The sequence below is a fragment of the Nothoprocta perdicaria genome, unplaced genomic scaffold (assembly GCF_003342845.1).
Source record: "Nothoprocta perdicaria isolate Ctin4 unplaced genomic scaffold, notPer1 scaffold_71, whole genome shotgun sequence".
Taxonomy (NCBI): domain Eukaryota; kingdom Metazoa; phylum Chordata; class Aves; order Tinamiformes; family Tinamidae; genus Nothoprocta; species Nothoprocta perdicaria.
In genome coordinates this window covers 296,541-317,369 of record NW_020455988.1, presented here as the reverse complement: position 1 = coordinate 317,369, position 20,829 = coordinate 296,541, and positions in this window count along the sequence as shown.

Genomic DNA, 20,829 nt, shown 5'->3' with positions numbered 1-20,829 from the left:
ACTGAAACTATTTTGGCAAAACCTATTTTCCACTATGAAAATAAATTTTAAATTGCTTCCCTCACCCAGCTTTCCAAGCATGAGCATCCAGTTGTTATTTAGTGGTGCAGAATAGGTGCCAGGATGGTTGTAGGCTCACTTAGGGGAAAGAAAATGCCTATGCTTCAAAAATAAATATCAGAAATGGTTTTTCTCCCTCCCCCCTGCTATCCTTTTCCCAAGGATTTAATATTATCATCTGCAGATCCTGAGAGTTTCGAATTAGAATGTAAAAAATTCATCTACAGATTCAAACCGCTTTTGCATTCCGATATTGCCTGTGCACTGATGAATTTTATTTAGATCCATAGCCTTTACCTGAAATGAATATTATTATCAACCTTTTAATATACTTAAATAGTTTTTTACATGGAGCTTAAAATAGCCCTCCGCTTGCTTGGAAAGGGCGCACATTTCCCTGGGTCAGTTTCCACTGTCGGGGTTCGGAGCAGCGTGGCGTTCCCTGTCATTTTGTGGAGGCAATATTAAGCTATAAATACTCCAAGCCAGAATATTTTGCAGCAGGTTAAAATTCCCTTTCACCTTGCCTAGGCTAGGAAAGCTGTCATTCTGCATTGCTTAAAAGACGTAAGGAGGTGATGACGAACAAAGAGCCTTCAGTAATGCTGCTGGTTCAGAGCAAGTTGTCTGGTGTTTTTCTCCTGTTGTTTTTCCGGAATTAAATGCTTCTACTGTGTGGAAACTATTGCTTTATTCATTGCAAGAAGCCCTTATCTCTTCTCTCTTGAGGACAGAGCACGTGGAGTAATGAAGCTCCTGGTATAACAGCAGAATAAGCACTTTCTAGCACTGATTGGTGATWGATTATTGTAAGGGTGTCTCCTTGTAGCCACTCATCACTATAGGGTTTTTGCTTTTGGTTTTTTTGGACAAGCGAGGTGCATTCCCACCATTAACAAAGCTGTTTTGATCTGTGCTGCTTTTGTCCCCCAGCTGGGACAAAGCTGAGGCTGTTGCTGCTCACWGTGTTGTGCTGCCGGTGCTGGTCTGGGGTGCGAGGCTCAGAAAGCGCTGTGCCAACGGCGGGCCGGCCTCTCTGTGAAACACGGTTCAGTTTTGGTGCTGCTTACTGTCGTGCACCCACAGTGAGGGTTTTTCCTTCCCTCCATGCTTTTAACGTGCCATTTGCACCAGAGCTGCACCGGGACGTAGTTTAGCCGCTGGCGCGCTCTCCTCATTGCGGCGCTCACAGCCCGCCCGGAGCTGCGTCCCGCTCGCTCCGCGGCCGGCTCGGCGGCGCGCGCGGTGCTCGCTGCTCGGCCCGGGCCCCCCGTGGCTTTTCCCGGCTAGTGCCGAGGTACCTGTGCTCGGGCTGCAGCCAGGGCCCCCAGATCCACAGTGCCAGCCCTGAGCGCTCACACGCTGCACATTGCACCAGGGAAAGGGGGTTTTATTGCTGTGTGTGTGTATGCGCGTGTCACTTCACTGCAAAAGAGGAATGAATTCCTGTGGAGAGCTGAACTGCTGGGAAACGTAACAAAACGGGTGTAGCTCATGCAAATAAAAGCATGGAATTGCTCTGGGCTTCTGTGAGGGCTCGCTTAGGTGCTTGGAGACAGCTTAGTATGTGTGCTCAAGCYCCTGACTTTCAGGCAGAGCGATTCACTGATGTCAGCCTCTGCTCAAAGCAGGGGAAGACCTCGAGAAAGAGGTACCGTGTGCTCCCTGCAAAGGCCTCTCGGGTCACACTGTTCTCCTTCCCAGCCAGAGAAACTGGCTGCGTRTAAAATGTCGCCGTCTTCCTGAGGCTCTTAAGCCTTAACTAAGGATGATAAAAGTGGTGGTTTGAACAGAACTGGGTCAATTTGTCCCTCCTGTACAGAAACATTCTGTATTTATATCTAATACAAACACACACTCTTAAGCACTTACATTGGTCTGTGTTGCCTGCTGTTATGTCCTTTGTTTTGAAGTGTGGTTTTGAGCAAGAGAAAGGTGAGGGAGGCTGGACAGTTGTAGAAGACGTGGTTGCTGAATCTGGCACTTCTGAACAGGCTCTGAGCTTACTGTTCCTGCTCACTTACATTTCTATCCTGAGCTTTGCAGAGCCAATTGAATTCATACGTCTATGCACTCTGTTTTTCCCCAGGCTTCTGAAGGTACTTAGTTCTAAATCAATTTAAATATGACAGATAAAAATTAGGACCTGATCCTGTAAATCCTTATTTGCTGGACTTGTCCTTACAAGCCTGAATTTTCCCACTGATAAATGGATGCCCGTGCGGTGCTTTGAAATAGCTGAGTGATGATTAGTGACCTGAAGTGACTACTCGTGAGCACAGAGGGTGCAAGGTCAGTCTCGTGCCTATTTTTAAAAAGAAACTTGAGTTTTAGCACGACACCCTGTTTTCTCCTGCGTGTGCATTGCACAAGCTGTGCTGAGTGGAAAACTAACTTGGTGCAGCCAGTGTGTTTTCAGCTTTAAGACAGTGCATAAATGCTACTGACAGTAGCAAAATACACTTTTATTTGAATGGGGAGTAAAGCAAGCAGGCTTGTAAAAGCTGCAGCATTTGTTGGCAGAGGCTTACGAGCCTTCTTGTTCCTCTCTCCCAGCTGCTTTTCCTTACTTCTRCTTTTATTTAGGCCAAAATTCCTGCTGTTTCTTAAAAGCGTGTTTGCACATCAAATGTTAACGACCACTGAATTGTTTGGGTTTGCTTTTGCTTGTCTTGTTAATGCTACTGCGAAACACTTCAGTTTTAAATCAAAACCCAATACGTTATTCCAGAAATCTGCTAGTAAGAAAATAAGAAGTAATAAAGAAAATAAAGTAAGAAATCTGCGCCCGGATGAGAGTGCAAGGAAAGCCTGGTGAGCCGGTGTTGCTTTTGCAGCTCTTTGCAGTCCGTCGTTGGAGCCAGACTCTCCAGCGTGGGCGCAGGGAGCGGGGCAGAGAGCCCGCGGGCTCTGCGTCCCTCCGCTGCCTCGCTCAAGGGGAAGGGAGCGTGGTCAGGAGCGCTGCATTATCTCCTGGCATTGGGCTTTCTCGCAGATGTGCTTGGATAGTTGCACAGACTGTTATTTCCCATTGATGTCAGCGGTGAGGAGGCGAAAGGCAATAAAAATGAGCTAGTCCTGCACTTGAGACAACATCCACCGTAAAGAAATAATTGTGCTAAGACTTGTTGCCCTTAAGCTCTGCAAGTGGAATTCCTGTGAAATTGAGCAAACAGAAGTAGAGCAAACTCTCGCAGGCACCACAGTTAACTACCCAGGCAATACGGGGAGGTGGGGTGAGCAGTGCTATGCATGGTCGTGGGCCAAAGTCATCGCTAGGGGACAACAATTTCCTGGCTTTGTGTTATTATTTCTGTCTGACATGCTGTGTGTCATCTGCATGTCTCCCTCTCATTTCCTATGACTGTTTCTTTTCCTTTTGGCTTTTGCGTGTTGATTTTTTTTTTATTATTTTTTGTTAGTGACCTGGATTTTTTATTTTTTTTTTAAACTTACCATATGCCATATTAAGCAAAACAAAGCAAAATTTTGGTTTGGATTTCAGGCAGAAAAGTAGCTGAGTGTGTCAGTAGCCTTGGGAGATGTCCTACATTGGTTTTAATGTTAGGATGGGTTTGGTCAACAATAAGGTGTGAAATGAAGAGGAAAGGGGAGTCAAGGATGGCCCTACCCAAGCTCTCCACAGGAAGCTGGGAAGAGGGRTGAGAAAGCTCTGTCCCAAAGGAAAGGTTAAAGACATTGCATAAKTAAATAAAATAAAAAGAACGAGGTGTAGAGGAGCTGCAAAAATCAGAAGGACAAAAGACTATCTCAGGATCAGCTGTCAAAAGCTGAATAGGTGAAAATGTCCTGTTGTTTTTGAGGTTTGGCTAGGAAATGTGGGCAGCTGTAACACAGGAGTTCTGCAAGGCTTGTAGGAAACCACTTTTCCTGACTCTATTTATGAACCTATTTAAGGATATGCATGTATTGAAAAGCAGACAGGTAATGTGAATAAGTGATACCAAATTTCTTGCTTCTACAGGTGTCTAAAACTCATCCTGCAGGGTACTGTGCTAACCAGGTTAAATCCAACTCGCYTGTCTCTCTGCTGCTCCCAACTTACGCCTGCAATTGCAATATCCTGTGGCTCCAAACTGGGACTGTCAAAGCAGCCAGGGAGAGGTTTGTGGTCATGACCTGCTCTCAGCCATGAGAACTGATCCTGACAAGGGGAGGCAGAAACTACCACCCTCCTTTCATCCTGGTGTTGATAGGATACCAATCAATACCAAACCATATTTGGTCAATACCAAAGCAAAACAGTTAAATGCCACAAGGAGTTATTTTCACAATAGTTATCCTCCTCCCCACATCTTTCTCTTTCCATTTCCCTTTTCTTTCTGTGCACCAGTTTTTGGCTCCCTCGTGATCTCCTCTTCTCTGTGATTGACTCGAGCTGTGCTCCCTTCTGCAGCGTTGGTTTCAGCTGGAAGGAACGCGGTGTCGCGAGCTGTTTGATCAGTGACAACAGGTCAACCCAACAGTTGCTATTCCCAAACCAGACACATGGGTCTGTGTAGAAAAAAAAAATACACCTTCTCCAAAATGTATAAAGTTAGCAACATTCTGGAGCAAGAGTACTGTGCATATGAGCAGTATCACAAAGCTAGTAGATATTCTTGTGTTTTAAAACCACATTCAGTGGTACATAAGAACTTTCCATTGACAGATTTGCCCACTAATTTCTTAGTAAATACTTCAGCATGTGTGCTTTTTAAAAATACTGTAGATTCTTTTTTTTCCTTTAAAAACAAAAATGTAGCAACACCAACAGAAAAAAAAAAAGAGACAAAAACTGTCATTACAGCCACATGTCTAAGATATGAGTCCCCCATGTAAATACATAGTAATTACGGGCTTATCTTGTGGGAAAAGGGGATGGTTACTATATGCAACACTGTGATTAAAGCATCTGTTACTAGTCTGTTAATTTTTTTTTTTTTTAGTGTAACTATGGTGTACATGATCTGCATGAGTTTTACTTGTCTCAGATTCTCAGAAAGGCTAAAGTGGATATGATGTCTTTCGAGTCTCAGTCTGTAATGCAGATTCAGCAACTCTGAAGCTGGAAAAGAAATAAATGCCATTTAATACAGATATTGGAAAACATCTAATTGGGGACCTACGGGATGGGAGCGAGTGCACAGAGACACTTAATGGGCTAAGTCCTTCATGGGTATAAACCGGTCTGGTGTGAACTCTTGACTTCACACTTCTGATTCTTAGAGACTTAATTAAGTTATATCCATTTATTCTCTTTCAAGTTCTGCCCAAAGACAAGGATCAGTTGTTCTCTAACAATGTAAATTCTTTGGGTTTCTAAAAGTGAAGGTGTGAAGCCAGCAGAATGTTGCTGGAGGTGATTGTCACACGTAGGGGAGAACTGTAGCACTTGTGGAGCCAGTCACATCCCTAGTCACCTCTGCTCTTCTTTATAAACAGTGCTGCACCTCTCGCAAAATCATGAGCAAGTAAAATGTGATATTCAGCTTGCTAAGAAAGGCCGAAGTTTTCTCTAAAGCCTCTCCCACTTCACTCGAAGATGTAGGTGCCATAGGTACAAATTCACTTTTTTAAAAATCTAAACTCAATTTTATAGCTGTGAAATCCTCCTTGCTGAATGGGCTGTTCATGGGTGCAGCACAGAAGAAATCGGAGCCTCCGTCCACCAAAGGCGGAGGGGAGTTGTCTGCTCTCCCGTGCGTTCCCAAGTSTGACACTACGCGGGTATGTTTGTTCCTTCGTGGTTCTTAGAAAGGTTTCAGCTACTGCTTCCCGTGCGTGGCTGTGAAGAGGGAGGCAGAGCCTCCAGCTCAGCTGCYCTGCCTCCCTCTGGCTCCTGATCCCTTGCAGGAAAGTGCATCTGCTCTCCTCGTTCAAATGCCTYGTGCTGGTGGCACGGATCTCTGCTCTCCTACTTTACATGCTGGTGTGGTTTTTGCTGGCTTGTTTGGCTTGTTTATATGACAGCTTATTCATTGGTTGGATATTTTGCTGTATGCTTTATTTATGCAGTTGCCTATTGGGGTCTGGAAAGGATTTCCCATATTGGTGGATTGGCTGGTCAGACTGGATTTTTCRGATTCCTCATAGTAGTGGTACTAAATGATAGTGATTAAGTATAACCTTATGTCAGATATCAATAACAGTAACCAAGGCTGGCTCAATAATATGTCTAGGGGACCCTTCCTAAAATAAATAAAACATATGGCTCAAGCCCATACCTAAAGCTCCYAGGCTTTAGGGACTTAAAATTTAAGCCCTGTAGTCACCTTTACAGGTATTTCTTCCCCACTCTCCCTCCTGGGAATATGAAACCACAGGCACACAGCGTAACACAGATATTTATATTAAAAATGAAATGAAGCATACCTTGAATAATGTGGAGGAGGCCTGGCCAGCCCCTGGCTCACAATTACGTGCCCAACTTGCTGAGACCTAGTCAGCCCTCCTTGCATCAGCGGGATGCTTGTGCTCTTCCYGGCCCTACCGTGAGTTTCAGGGGCTCTGGGCAGCCTGGCGGGGCTGCAAGGGCTCCCCAGGGCGCCGCCGAGGAGCCCCCCGAGCTCGCAGCCCCRCGCAGCACTGTGCTTGCGGGCCGCCCTGGCAGCCTCTCTCGGCACAACTGGCCTCCGCGCGGCCCGTCGCATGCAGCGCCGGCCCGGGCGCAGCCCAGGCACCTCCTCGGGGGCGTTTATCCAGGCCTGGGCCGGTGGCCTGTGTGCCCTGCCCCTTCGCGCTGTCTCCAGGTGGCCGCCCTTTTGCGGCTCATGTCCTCTGCAGAAATGATCTTCAACTATGCTGTTGTTGTTGTGCATCAACATTGTGCTGCCTTGTGCTGGCACGCTCCGTGCTGTTTGCAAGGAGACTTCTCCCAAGGTAGCAAATGCCAAAAGGAAGGCTTGTTTGTGTTCCTCACAAAGGTAATGTCTTTACATGTGTGGTCACTCACTACTTGGTTCTGCAGGATTCTTACATAGTGCATAGGTTCAAGTTCCAGAGTGATTGTTTGTCTAAAAGGTATTTGTAGTGAACCATATCCATTCGAGTCTGGAGGACCTGAAGTCATTTAGCGTTTCTGGTGTTCTAGAATAAATCAAGGTAATTCAATCAAAACAATTAAGCACAGGTTTTTGAGAACTGATTGACTTTGTATTGAGGATGCATTGGTGTCTGGTGCAGTAAATTTTACAGGAGAAGACAACCAGCAGAACCGCCACTTAAAGCATGCTCTGAGTTAAGTGCTAGCATGATAGTTAGACAGTGGCTGTAAGTGAGTAATTACAACAGTAATGCAGCCACTATTTATCATTGCAGGTAGAACCTTATTCTTTCCTTACATCCTTCACAGACACAATGGCTGCAGAACCGGAAGGCTACAAAACTTTGCCMTGCATCACATATTTACCCCTAAAAAAGGTGTTAGTGTATGTGCGGTTTCTGAAAGCTTTTCTAAGTTTATTATTTTGCTGATACATGAGCATATCAGCAGAGGGAAATGCGCTGTCATGCATCTCGTGTGTCACCGTTACTTAATGTAGTAACGGTGTAATGTACTAAACCTATCGTTGAGGTTTGTAGAAAGCCTGTGAAATATTTAGGAAATATATGACCACGTGAAATATTTGTTAGTACAGCATTGCTACAATATGTCAGCCAACAACTTTTAAGGCATGTGAAGAGAAGATTTCTATTATATGGCAAAATCTTGTGACTTCAACCACCTCAGCTCACTGGCGGCTTAATTCTGAGCTAACTGCTCGGCGGTGAGTCGCGTTTGCTGAGGGGAGGACGTGCCAGGTTACTGATACGTGTGGGCGATGCTGCCGCCAAGCAGCGAGCGGAGCTGGAGAGCAGCGCGCGCCCCGCGCTGGCGCCGCCTCCGCCAGCGTGATGGGAGACCTCCGGAGGCCTCCGGATCCTTCCCGGGATGGGCTTGTGCCTAATAGGCGGCTTGATGGGCCGAGAGGCGGCCGCGTGGGAAGCGGGAGCGTGTCGAAGCTCGGTAGGCTTTGTGACGCGCTCCTCTGCGCGGGATTGTTGGGAGGCCTGCAGGGACCCCCGTCACAGTCTGCATCTGCTGACAAGAGGCCATCAGCAGAACCTTTTTAGTGTTACCGCATTATTGATCTGCTGCCGTTCCGTGCTGGGCTAATTTGCTTGTTAGCAGTATTTTTAAAAGGTAATTACAGTTTTATAGTCTGCCCAACTCTCATATGTTTATTTCCTGCCTAAGGAAAGGCTRCAGTCCTTACACAGATAAAGCTAGCTTTTTAACAAAAAAAAATGTTTGTTTCATGACTTTTCAYTTCACTCCTAATCTGAAGAGCACTCTGAGGAAAGGTGGAGATAGCTGTAGAGTTTACTAAGACATTTGTGTTCAGGAACCTGAGTCATACAGTGGTGGAAATAATGTAGTGACTTAGCACTGATACATGGGGGACTCTTGTGCGTGCTAAGTAGAGTGATAGCTTGTGGGAGACTTCTACTAGCTAAATTGGGCTGGGGAAAACATTACTAGAGCGTTTCATTGTGCCATATATGTTTTTATGGCATCATTTAAGCTGGAGATAAAAAGGGGAAGAACTATGATGGCCAAAGTATTTAAATTGTAAACTGAATTAAGCTTACCTGAATGGCTTATGTGAATCTGTCTCAATCGCCAATCGTCATTCAACTGATCTGGGATTCTCACTGAAATTGTCTTTCTAATGGAGGTGAAAAACTCTTTCATGTTAGTGGGACGAGAAGCAAACGAAGTGAAACACCTCTTGGAAAGGAGATGGCATGGGAAGGCGGGACGTTTCGTTAGGAACCCCAAGGCAGAGATCTGGCTTTTCTCTTAGCCTCAGTCAGCGCCGCTGTAAGTGAGGGCAGGTCACTGCCAAAAACCTCTTCCACTGCTTGGAAGCAAGAAAAGTATTTAAAAGCTTTGCTCATGCCAGCAGATTCAGCTGGGGAAGGGAGAGTTTTGTCTTTCAATCATGGTAATTCTCTTTCAGTGAAATTCCAGTTGCAATCGCTGTGTCTGCCACCAACAGAAGTGGGAGATGGAGTCCTCCAATTTTAAAAAAATCAGTAATTTTATTGTTATTTAAAAAAAAAAAAAAAGCCATTTTGAATTGTGCCTGGGATTTAAGGGCTACTGGGTATCGTGTTTCACCGGTGCCTGAAACGGCCGAGCAGCTTCACAGTCCCTGCCGTGCTGGGCCTTGAGAGCTTTTATTGCAGCGGCATGAAATCAGCAGCACCGTGTCTAGCAGGTTGCTGAATCTGCACCAGTTTGATGTCATAGAATCCCACCCATTTTTCATGTTTTGCTGCATTCACTGCAAAGTCTGCAGACTTCCTGCTCTGCTCCTCAAAACACTGATCCCACCCAGCTTCTGTGACCCCACACAGTCAAAAACTTGAAAGCACCAAGCTTCAGCTGGAAAGCTCTGGATTTGGTAGCCTGCTGCCAGCRACCTATGTATTTGTCTTCATCCTTCCTGTGAAAAGCTCACTGAATTGCTGTGTTTCTCCTAGGTGCAATTCTCCACAGATTTACCATGGACTGGTAAACTTTACCTGCTGAGCAGCCTGTCGCAAAATGCTGAGCTTGGTGGGGTTACGGGTGGGGAAAGATGAGAATGGAAACAAATGCTGATCAGAGTGACCTGTGAGCACTGTTTTACATGGCATTTGTAGTAATCACCAGCAGATAGCAGAGGAAATTGCTCTAGTCCAGTGAAATTCTAGCAAGACTTGAATCACCCACAGAAATGTAAGATTATTATAACATATATTTGCAGGTCTTTTAACATGCCGGTCAGATCGAGGGTTCCTGTAAGAGAAGTTGAAAGCCTTTGAAAGTGATGCCTCTGCCTGTAGCACTGCGTGAAATAATGCCGAGTGCCTCTCTGATGCTCCTTTGCAGAAAGTTAACAGTTGGACTGGGAATTGAATACCACTGCTGCGACTTCCCTGGCGTTTCAGAGGGAGCTGCAAGATGCAGGTGAGGTAAATATTATTTCTTGGAATTAGGAATAACTGGGAGCCCCTCTGAGAACAGCAGGAGCTAAATTAGTGGGAATTAATCCCTGACAGCTAGATAATAACCTTGCAGAGGGCTGAGCAGGCGGGTCAGGGCACGGCTGCACAGCCCCTGCCGCGGCCGCAGGGAGCTGGGAGCCGGGGGGCTGTGGAGCTGTTTCCCCTGACCCCGATGACGGAGCCGGCTCAGTGAGACCTCACGCTGCTGCTGGGCTTGTGGAGCTGCAGCTCCCTCCGAAATCCATGTCTTCTGTGTCGGCCTGCCTCCTGACAAATTGCCTTTGGTAGCAGAGTCTCTTAAACAGCAAACTGCAGATAYCTAAACGCTGAAATAGATACTACGGAAGGGAAAGGCCAAAAACCGCTACGTGAACACAGAGACCCATTTGACTCGTTGGGCTTTTGTCAGTCATGCTGACAGACTTACGGGCTTTATAATATGTGTTTTTACAACCACAATGGTGAAAAAGTTTGAAAACAGATATTGACAACAAACAAGCAGCCAAGGCAGCACAGTTAGCCATTTTTAATTACCTGCTGTAGCTGTGTTATTCTTTCTTGGTCCTTATTAGTCACCTGGGGCTTGTTTGCCTATAACCAGACSCTTTGGGAAGTAACTGTCAGGGAGAGGAGGCTTCTGCTTCTAGGCGTCTTTTTTTTTCCCCCCTTTTGTTTTACTTAAATAGGTGGATGGAATAATGCAGATCTACTCTTCAGTGTTATTTCTCCTCTAATTTTACATGACACTGTACAGTGTTWTCTTCTTTCAGTGTTCCTTTTAAGCTCTTCCCAGTTTCTTGATAACCTTAAAGTCTTAACATAGGATCCACTGGAGTCTGAGATCACTGGAAACCAAAAGTGTTTGACTCTACTCTAGATTAAATAACAGATACTCAGGAAATGGACTTAATATTCTAAATTTCCTGAGTGGCATTTATTTACATTTAGAGCYTGTGTTAAAGTGAGATTTTGAGGATTGTCTGAATTGGAGCCTGTGAAATGTGTAAAAAATCTAAATTTCAGAAATGTTCAAGTCTGCCTCAGTTTCCATCTTTGTCACTTTTCACCTTCACTGACAGTTAAACAGCTTTGTTTCTGTGAGCTGCAGCTCTGCAGGGAAGTGTTTGTGAATCCTGAGGGGGTTCTTTTTTGCTGCTGTGTTTTGGCATTGTCTCAAGGAGCGAGTGCTAATTGAGCAATTAAAATACATGCCATAAGATGCTTGCATGAACTGTAGACATGCATTTCCCATGCTGTAATATTTATACCAATACCTGAGAATTTAGCCATTTAACGCTCATTAAAGTCAATGAGTTAAAAGATGTGTAATGTTTTGGCAGCCTTACAGCTCCAGGATACATTTTATGCATAGAAGCCACTCAGGTGTTTTCAAGGCCAGGATAATCTTCATCTGAAAAAAAAGAAAAAGAAAAAAAAAAAAGAAAAAAAAAATCATTCTTTGCTTCATATCTTATTTAATGAGACACAACATAGGTTGATTTAATTGCATATCTGACTCGTAATTGACTCTTTGCACAACAAGGCACAATTTCCCGTAATAGATTTTAGGACAACCTTGATTGCCTTTTGGCCTGAATCACATCCCAAGGGAACTCCGGGCTCTGATGCGTAGGGCAAAGACTTTTGGGTGAAGCCCCTACAGGGGACATGGGTCTGCTAGGAAAAGCTCTGTGGAGGGTAGAAACCAGGGGAGGGTGGGGGAGATCCATAAGAGGCTGCCAGGAGTATAATCCAGCATCTGTAAATGTTCAAAGCCTAATCCTACCCCGGTGAAATCAATAGGATTTTGTCTGGATGAATAATAGCCAGTCTAATGATATTATTATGCTGAGTAAAGGAATATTACTAGGAAACAAAGTCAAAAGGATTGTTTACGCTGGTGCATTAACACTGACGTTTTCAAATGCAACTGCTATTAAAAGTTCCAGTAAAGCTAATAGTACCTGGTTCTTGTTAATTCTGATCAAGATAAACAAAAAATCTTATGGAAGGATTTTAGAAAAAAAAAAGTACATCATATCTGAAATGAGCTGTCTCACACCTCTGTGTAATGTTTGCATGCACTTCACAGTGTATAAACCCCAGTCTTCCTTGCTTGTGTAACCATATATATGTTTTTTTTTTTTTTTTAATATTTGGGCTGATGCTCCGTTCCAACTGCTCCGAAGAACTTCAGCAAACCACTTGTTGAGCCTCACACTTACTGCATCCGTGAAGTTCAGAGGTAGATCAGAGCAATTGCAAATTCTGTGGAAGCTGGGTTTGATATTCTGGTTTTGTGAAACCTTGTGGAGATGAACCAAAGCCACAAATGTCAGCCCACATCTAATTCCCCCAAAGTTCAAAGTGATTCAGATCCACTGGCTGGAGCTCGTCTGCTCAAAATCCAGCCTGCTCTTTTATTCATATCACACTTCATAAATGTAAGTCGGAGTGGCRATTTCAATGTACTTAAATTAGGTATAATTGGTTCCTAAAGCTGCCTGCCACTGAAAACAAGCATATTAAATTGAGACTTACAAAATTCCTTATGTCCGATCCCTGTTTAGGTCCCCCACCACCACAGTAGCTGTGCTGATGTTGGTTTCCTTTCCAGCATAGCTAATAAAGAGAAACCATTTTTAAAAGTCCAGGTCATTAAGCTGTCAGGAAATCTATAAGAGGCATCTCTTCTTGTAGATCAGATTTAAGAAGAATTAGAACTGAAACCTTCATAATGACTTTTTAAGTCTCTGAGTAGTTTAAACAAAAAAAAAAAAAGAAGAAAAAAAGAAAAGAGAGAGAGAGAGTGTGTGTGTGTCTGTTCAGGCACCAGCATGAAAACTCCTAACATTTTTTTTGAATCACTGTGTAGAATACTGTAACTATCAAAAAMAATTGAGTAGCGGAAGATATTAAAATTACCAGAAAACCTTATCTGAGCAAATGGTCTACATGTTTTGCAAAAGATGTATTAATCTCATCTCACAAGAGCTGTCACTGTTACAACTAACCCTGGAGCTATAAAACGAGCTGTAAAATGGATTTGATTCTAGAATATTACAAGTTCTGTCATTATGGGAAAGATTAACGATACAGCCTGATGAAGGTCTGCTGCTCTTAGTGATGCGAGCATGTCTAAGACGAGAAATGCTTTTGTAATTATAGCTGTCTTAGTGGAAATAAAAGGGCAAAAGAGGAGCACATTGGAATAATTATGAGTAATAGAGAGGCAAGTGCTTTGAGCAAGGTAGTGGTGAGATAATTTAATGAGGATGGGTTATAGAAAGGGTTAAGTCCAGCACAGGGTAGCAGCTTTAGTGATGGAATGAAGTTATAATGCGTTTCTGTTCTGCTGAGCGATAAGCTGCAGCGTTGCATGATSTGTGAGGTTTCTCTTCAGAGCTCTTAGCAAGATGATGGTGCAGGAGTCCGCGTGTGCTCGGGTGCCTCCCAGGCCTGGGGACGTGAGCCTGGAAGTACCCGCGCTGTGGACAGGGGTCACCTGCATCCCCTGCTGGGCCCTGGGGAGGAAGGTTGTAGCTTGGTGGTGTGCACATTACCTATGTAACACTTCCTTATCACCGAGTTGGTTTTGTTTATGTCAAATACTTCAGCATTAGTTGTCTATCTCTGTATATCCAACAATATATCTTTGCATATCCCACCAGCTGACTGAGTACCTAGCTGTTCTTTCATTYACAGTGCTGCAGATGAGGCAGTGCAGCTCTGGAAAACGGTTTAGGCAGTGGGCAGGTGGGGTTTGAAATGAACAGGACCTGGGTGCCAGCCTTGCTGGCTGTGTTTGTCTGGGTGCATGTCACTGTGGTTGGGGTGATCAGGGGCTCCGCTGATCTTCATATGCTCACGTACATACACGTAAATCATGAGTGAAGAAACCTCAAGTGTGTGGTGGGGTGCAAACACACATTAGCCAGAAGTCTTCCATGAAGAGGTCCAATAATGCAGTTTGGTTTTGCTTTTGAAGATGGTGAGATGATAAYATATGTTTGAGAACATAAACACGTTCCCACTCTATCATGCACGCATCAGAACAACGAATCCTGAAGGAGGCCTCCTTGCCAGTGGACAAGTTCCCAGGTGGTGGCTCTGCAAAGAGTAATCCTTCCTTGAGCAACTGGTATTGCATCAAAACACAGTGGCTCTGTTGCAATCCATGACCATTTKTTGAAACCACTGCCAGTTAAATTGTTCTTCTGGTCTTTTTTTTAAAGGACGTTGGTCAAATCAACTGAAGTTCAATCAAGCTGACCTTTTGTTGCCTGTATCCTGCATGTCCTTTGCACTATGTGGAGAGTCTGGGGACCTTTCTGGCAGATCTTTCCTCTCAGCCTTTTGGCCTCAGGCTCCTCTTGGACATCAGCACTTGCCCAGGATGAATGGCAGGATAACCTGTGCTCCAGAGAGAACCATGTTAGATTTTCAGTTTTCTGTAGACCAGCCAAAATCACAAACAGGTTTCGCTGGAGAGATGCAGGGAATGTCGGGGTGGAAAAGAGCAGCAACAGTCTAAGAGAGGTGATACATACACGGATCTGAAGTGGGAGACAGAAGGTGTTTTTCCCCATGCATGTTATGCCATCAGAGAGGACTAGTGGGAGAGAATATTGGGGTGAAGCTGTACCTCGAACCAGTGGCTACTGAGAGCAGTTTAATAACGTTTCTGCTGTCGCTTGTTTCCGCAGTGCATCCGGGCTGGTGTCTGGTGACAGAGCTGTGGTCTCGTGGAGCCCCCAGTCGCTACGTGGRGTTCGGCGCCGCAGTCGGGGTCGCTGCTCCCGGGGATGGCGCGGCTGCAGAGCCGAGGCGGCGCTGCGGGAGTGACGGGGGTCGTGGTGCTGAATGCATCGCTCGCCACCTCTCAGCAGTGAGTTATTATTGTTTTAATTGTCAGCTGTGGCAGCTCTGCTGCCGAACACTCATCACAGGGCTGGGATTAGGGCCATGGATTCAGTTGTACTTGTTGATCTGCCAGTCCAAGAGCAGAARGCAAATATGAAACCTTAATGGCAAAAAAATAGGAGTTATTCATATACAGTATCTAAAATAATGCAGGATTAATGGTGAAATAGCTCTTCCTGTAATTTCTTGTTTATAATTCTTAATGTAAATAACTTTTGTTAATATAGACAAGAAGCCTACGGTTTGATTTTTTTTTTTGTAGGGAGAGGGAAGACAGGGTATTTCTCTTGGGGACCAGACATACATTATGTGACCTGACATGAGATGTGCACGAAGACAGGAGAATTAAATACAGTGAAATTCTCATATTGTAGGTCTTAATCTGGCTACTAACTAGTACTAGATTTTTTGGTCACTTGGGAAGCTCTGACAAATATTAGTATGCACCAAGGGTGTTTCAGATGTAGTGAAAACACTGGTGCTGCCCTGCTGTGGTAATTTACACACGGTATACAGCGTAATGGACTTTGATTATGTATATACCTAATTCCCTCTCTGTGATGGACTGTGATCTGATCTACATTCATAATCCTTTTGTAATGCAGTGTGTGGTTGCTGAAGGTTAATTGATAGCAATTGACTAAGAAGGTATTTTGCTATTGAAAACAGGTAGTCCTTATTTGGAGTGGATGCTGTGTCAGAGACTGAAAACAGCTAAGGTAAGGTTTATATTTGGAGGTAGGTGATTTAAAGTGTGTGCTGAGATGTGACCTGTTGTGCAAAGCAAGGATGTGTCATCATCTTCAGAAAACTAGATGGCTCTTTTTTTTTTTTCTTTTTTGACAGGATTTTCAAAGCACAAATTGTTTAAGGGAAAAATATTGTCCTGAGTGGCTACACAAAGACAGGCAGGCAGGAAAGCAATAGGGAGCACATGAAAATTTGACATAGAAATAAACGGACCCAAACCAGGTATGCACCACAGAACCTTGATTAAATGTTTTACCCCTGTTGCCCTGTTGGGGTGATGTCTGTGTGAACTGTAGGGCTATCTGTCTCCGTATGTCTGATGAACAGGTAGAGTCAGACCCCTGGATTTCTGTACATCAAGCCTGTTTAAAACAACTCTATCTAAAAATGCAGCAAACAATAATTATATCTTATCACCCTCAACATCAGTATCTTAACCCTCTGCTTAATGTTTTAAACTGTGWGGTTTATTTTGGAATCAGGTGTGCAATTAGTCTGAGTGTGTAATTACTGTAACAAAGCCATTTGTACGTGCTAGCCAAATTGCGTTAAACACAAAGCGCTTTTATTCATTAGATCAATGTTTGGTGCTGAATAATTACTTAGATATAGTTCTTTTTTAGATATCATGATCCTGAAATCTTTGAATTTTTATTATCGTGATACCTTATCTTTGTACTTAATAAACACTTTTCAGAAATGCATTTTAACTAGGCAGGAATTCCTTAAATATTTGAAACAAGTGCAAAATTGATGCAAACTTAAGTATTATGTGTATGTGTAAGAGTGATTAATTTATATTATCTGTCTGTAAGGGGCATTTGATTCTTAAACCCAAAAAATAGTAATTTAAATAAATCAAAATCTTAACCCTAATTAGTACATAATCAGGGAAATATGTCTRTATACAAGGCAAAAAATATAAATTAGGCAAGGGAGACCAATAAAATGTACAAAACGTGAAAAAAAAGATAATATTCTCCATAAATTATTTTCATCTTGAACACTGGTGCTCCCYGTTTTGTGTAACACACAAGATCTGACTTTATTAGGAAAGCACTTGGTCGCTTTCAGCTCATCTTTGTAGGTGGGTGTTTGTGTGGGGAACGGTTTGAGGCGCGTGCTCTGGAAAACGGTACCTAAACTCGCTGGTGTCGAAGCCCCCCATAGCAGAGCCCCCCATAGCAGAGCTCCCCATAGCAGAGCTCCCCGCTGAGATGGGGCGGACGGGGCTGCGGGGCGCGCAGCGGGAGCCGGCGGGTGAGCGGCGAGGAGCTCAGCTGCTGGGGCTCGTGTCCCCGCGCTGCTGGCCGGGGCGCCTGGGGGCTCTGCTCCATGCAAGGGCCTCCCTGCGCCTGCCACAGAGACACGGGAAAAGATTCCCCAGCTAAACCCCGACACACAAGCAGTCACGTCACAAATAAAGAGCCCTCAAATATATTATGCATGAACTAATTAAACTGTGACCTGGAATTAACGTGCGGAGGACTGGAGTGTATCACATGCTGTGTACCATCCAGCAGCGGTATACAAGGGCAAATATTACTAGAGTAGCACCCTGTTAATCTTGTTAATTCGTGCCTTGTTTGACTAAGGGAAGGGCCTCCACTCCAGAGGTGGCTGCGGTGCCATCACACTGCGCGTGTATAACCAGTGAAGTGCCGCCTGGTCACTGCGATGTTAAAACTTTGCCAGCTCAGCTTTACATTTCTTTTACCATCATTGACATCTGAGCAAGTGGTTGTTGAGGTTGTGTTAATGGGCTCATTGCAGCACCCCGTGCCTTGGGGAGCCAGGCTGTGTGGCAGATCCCCGTTACGTGCAGGGCAGCGAGCAGTCCTGGTGTGYGCCGGGCACTGCCACTGGGATGGGGCAGCGTGTGGGGCCTTCAGCACGGATCCGGCTGGGATGGCYGCCCGGGATCCACCTGGCTAACCCGGGCGCCGTGGCCTCCGGGCAGCCCTGCAAGCACAGGGCTTCGATCAGCAGCACCCTCCTTGAGGTGAGGACGTGGTTGTTCTCCCAACAGAGCCAAGCAGCTCAAGGGAGTCTGAAGCAGGAGAAAAGGGATGAATGTTTTTTTGCCTGCCCGACTCTGCTTTGCTGTCAGCAGATGCTCCCACCAGGAGTGCTCCTCAGGGGGAGCTGCACCCTGCCACGGATCGGGGGGAAGCTGCTTCTGCAGAGCTAAGTGCACAGCAGCACTGACTTTTACGTAGTTTGCTCTTGGAGAGCTTGCTCGTAYCTCATTTATTCTAGGACACCTAACTTCATTTTGGATTGTTAGCATTGCTCCCATCATTTTTGTTCTCCACATTCTGGGTTGCAAGAAGTATCTGTCAGAAAAGGCACAAAATTAACTTGCATGGACCTTTCAGAGCAGAAATTTGCAAGTGAACTTTGAATGGCTCCTGACAGCAACAGGCCTCTTGAAGTAACCGAGCACCTAATCACTCTAAATAAAACTAATTGCCACTAAGCAATACTATACCGAAATATCACGCTGTCCTAAATTGATATGTAAACTTTGCTTGTGCCAACAACAGCTGCTTTATTAGAGTTATTGTGACCATGCATCAGGGCTCAATGTCTTAATTCTCTTCATGGATCATTTTTCCCTGCTCGCTCCTGTTGAAGATCTCTGTCCTAGCTATCAGCAGTGCTTTGGTTCTTTTTGAGAAACTTAGGTGCATTTTCATTTCTTTCCTGTATTTCTTTTTTTTTTTTTTTTTTTTTTTTTTTTTTTTTAATTAAGGAGAGTGTTTTAAGGGTAGGCTTTTAAAAACATTTCTGGTTCAGGTAGGAAAGGGGAAGAACAGCATTTGATTAAACTATTGATTAGTTCCGGCACGAGAAAACCCCAATATGTTTTAGTGAAAATTTCAATTGTTTTTGAAACTTAGAAAGGTTGGGAGGTTTTGACTGACAGGTCTGATATCTCAATTTCCAGTCGCTGCTTTCTCTCTAAAGCCTGGCATTTGACAGAAAGTTCTCACCCAAAGCCCTGAGATTGCAGTGTGGGTTCAGCCCCGCTGTGACTTCAGTCGTCTGTAATGACGGCTGCTGCCAGTGCTCGCGCTGCTCAAATGCCTCTATGGAAATTTTAAAGACACTCTTTGCCTCRCTTCTTGGGTCGCTAAGCAAGCCTAGCCACTTGGTTTATTTTAGTTTAGTTCTGGTCTTTCTTTAGGGTAAAGGCAAAAGATGACAACTTGTCCATTTCTGGCTGGTAGGAAATGTTTGTTTATTTATTCATTTAAGCTTAGAGTAAAGCCAGCACAATAAGGAGTGTTCCCTGCAGCCAGCGTTGCCTGCAGACTCCAAGAGACGCATGGTTGGCTCGGCTTCGGGTCGGTTTATTCAGGYTCTCCATTAGGATTTCATTTTTAGACCGTACCTGCGTCCAGTGAGGCGTCCAGGTACGTCCAGTGAGGATTGCTCTGTTGAACACAGTGCCGAGAAATACTTGGGCAAATTCATGGAGGAGGGAAAGTATGGACTGAAGTAGATTGAATTCCGTGCCCTGGAAATTGAGTTTCTGCATGTTATGAGCAAGCACCCTATGCCTGCCCGTGTGGTTTGCCACAGTTTGGCACGCTTTTGTCGGGCATCTCCTTTTTTTTTTTCTTTTTTTTTTTTTTCCTTCCATCTGCCTCTCCCAGAATATTCTTATCCAATGAATGCTTAAATGTGTAATTTAGATTGTGGGCTTTCAGCTGGTAAGCAGGCACTGGTGGTGGGCTTTCAGTATAATAACTTGATAAACCTGTCAGGATTTTACTAGCAATATATAATAAATGTGGTTTTATAGAAGATACTTCTTTTGTAACAGTGGCTATTGAACCTTTAGCAGGTTAGGAATCTTAATTCTGCTATAATTCACTTGCTCTCTTTTCCCCTCACCTTTTCTATTCCTTGTGATTGATTCAGGGCTTCAGTGGATTGTATCTATCGTATCTTTCAGCCTTCTCTAGTGGGTTTGGGTCTTCCAAACCCACTTGGATGCGGCCCTGTGCCAGATGCTCTGGGTGTCCATGCTGGAGCGGGGAGTTGGACTAGATGGTGTCTAGAGGTCCCTTCCAACCTCAGCCATGCTGTGGCTCTGTGGTTCTTTGTGTAAGAAAGAAACGCTGGTTATAGATGAATAGTTTCTTGTATATATGGATTTATTTGTTATTTTTGATTAAATTAAACTAATCAGAYTATACATTTGGTGTGCTTGATAGGTTGCAGTTCACTGAGTAAAAATGCATGGTGTCCAACCCAGGCTCTTTTAATGTTAGATCCCTTACTGCAGAGCCTCTACCTCCCACTCGACCTGTTTTGTTTCCAGGAGACTTTTGGAAGCCCTTTGTGCAGGCGGCCGCCGCATTCTTCCCAACGCCTCTAGTGACGTGGCTGGAGGGATCAGGTAGAAAAGCCACTGCTCGTTTGCCCCAGAGACCTTCAGTAACACAAGAACATGCAGCTCCTGAAAGCCTCTGCTGCAGTAATCTGCTAAAGAGGATTATGCATTTTAAACAGCTAATTAGGTGCAATTAGAAAGAAAACCTCCAAGCTTCCCGATCATGGGAGAGGAGGAATGCAAGCAAACTGACAGCTGTTAAATGGAGGAACAAAGTGCCAAAAATGGTCAACAAGTTGTGCAAAGAAATGGCACGTTAAGGGAGAGAAAGGAATGATYTGTCTAAGGTCACAGCATCAATTCCGTGGTGGAGCCTTGTTCACCTGAGCACTGCTCTAAACTCTTATGCCTTCCTTTATATCAAGGCAAAATTAAGGTTGCTAACTGCTGGGAAAATGGAATTTTTTATTGCTAAGAGCTGTCCTTCTAAGGTACGCATTAGCAACCAGAAAACAGACATATTTTTAAATCTTTCTGCTCTTTTAGCTATGAATTTTGTAGCATTTCTTTTTAAGCGTTTCCTACGTGCAATTGTAGGAAAGTTATACAGTACAAGGCAAAAAAGGAAATTTTTGCAGTTGCCTCTTCACATCCTTATTACTATTAAATGACATATAAATTCTCTCTCAAAACAGAATCCTGCACACAAATCA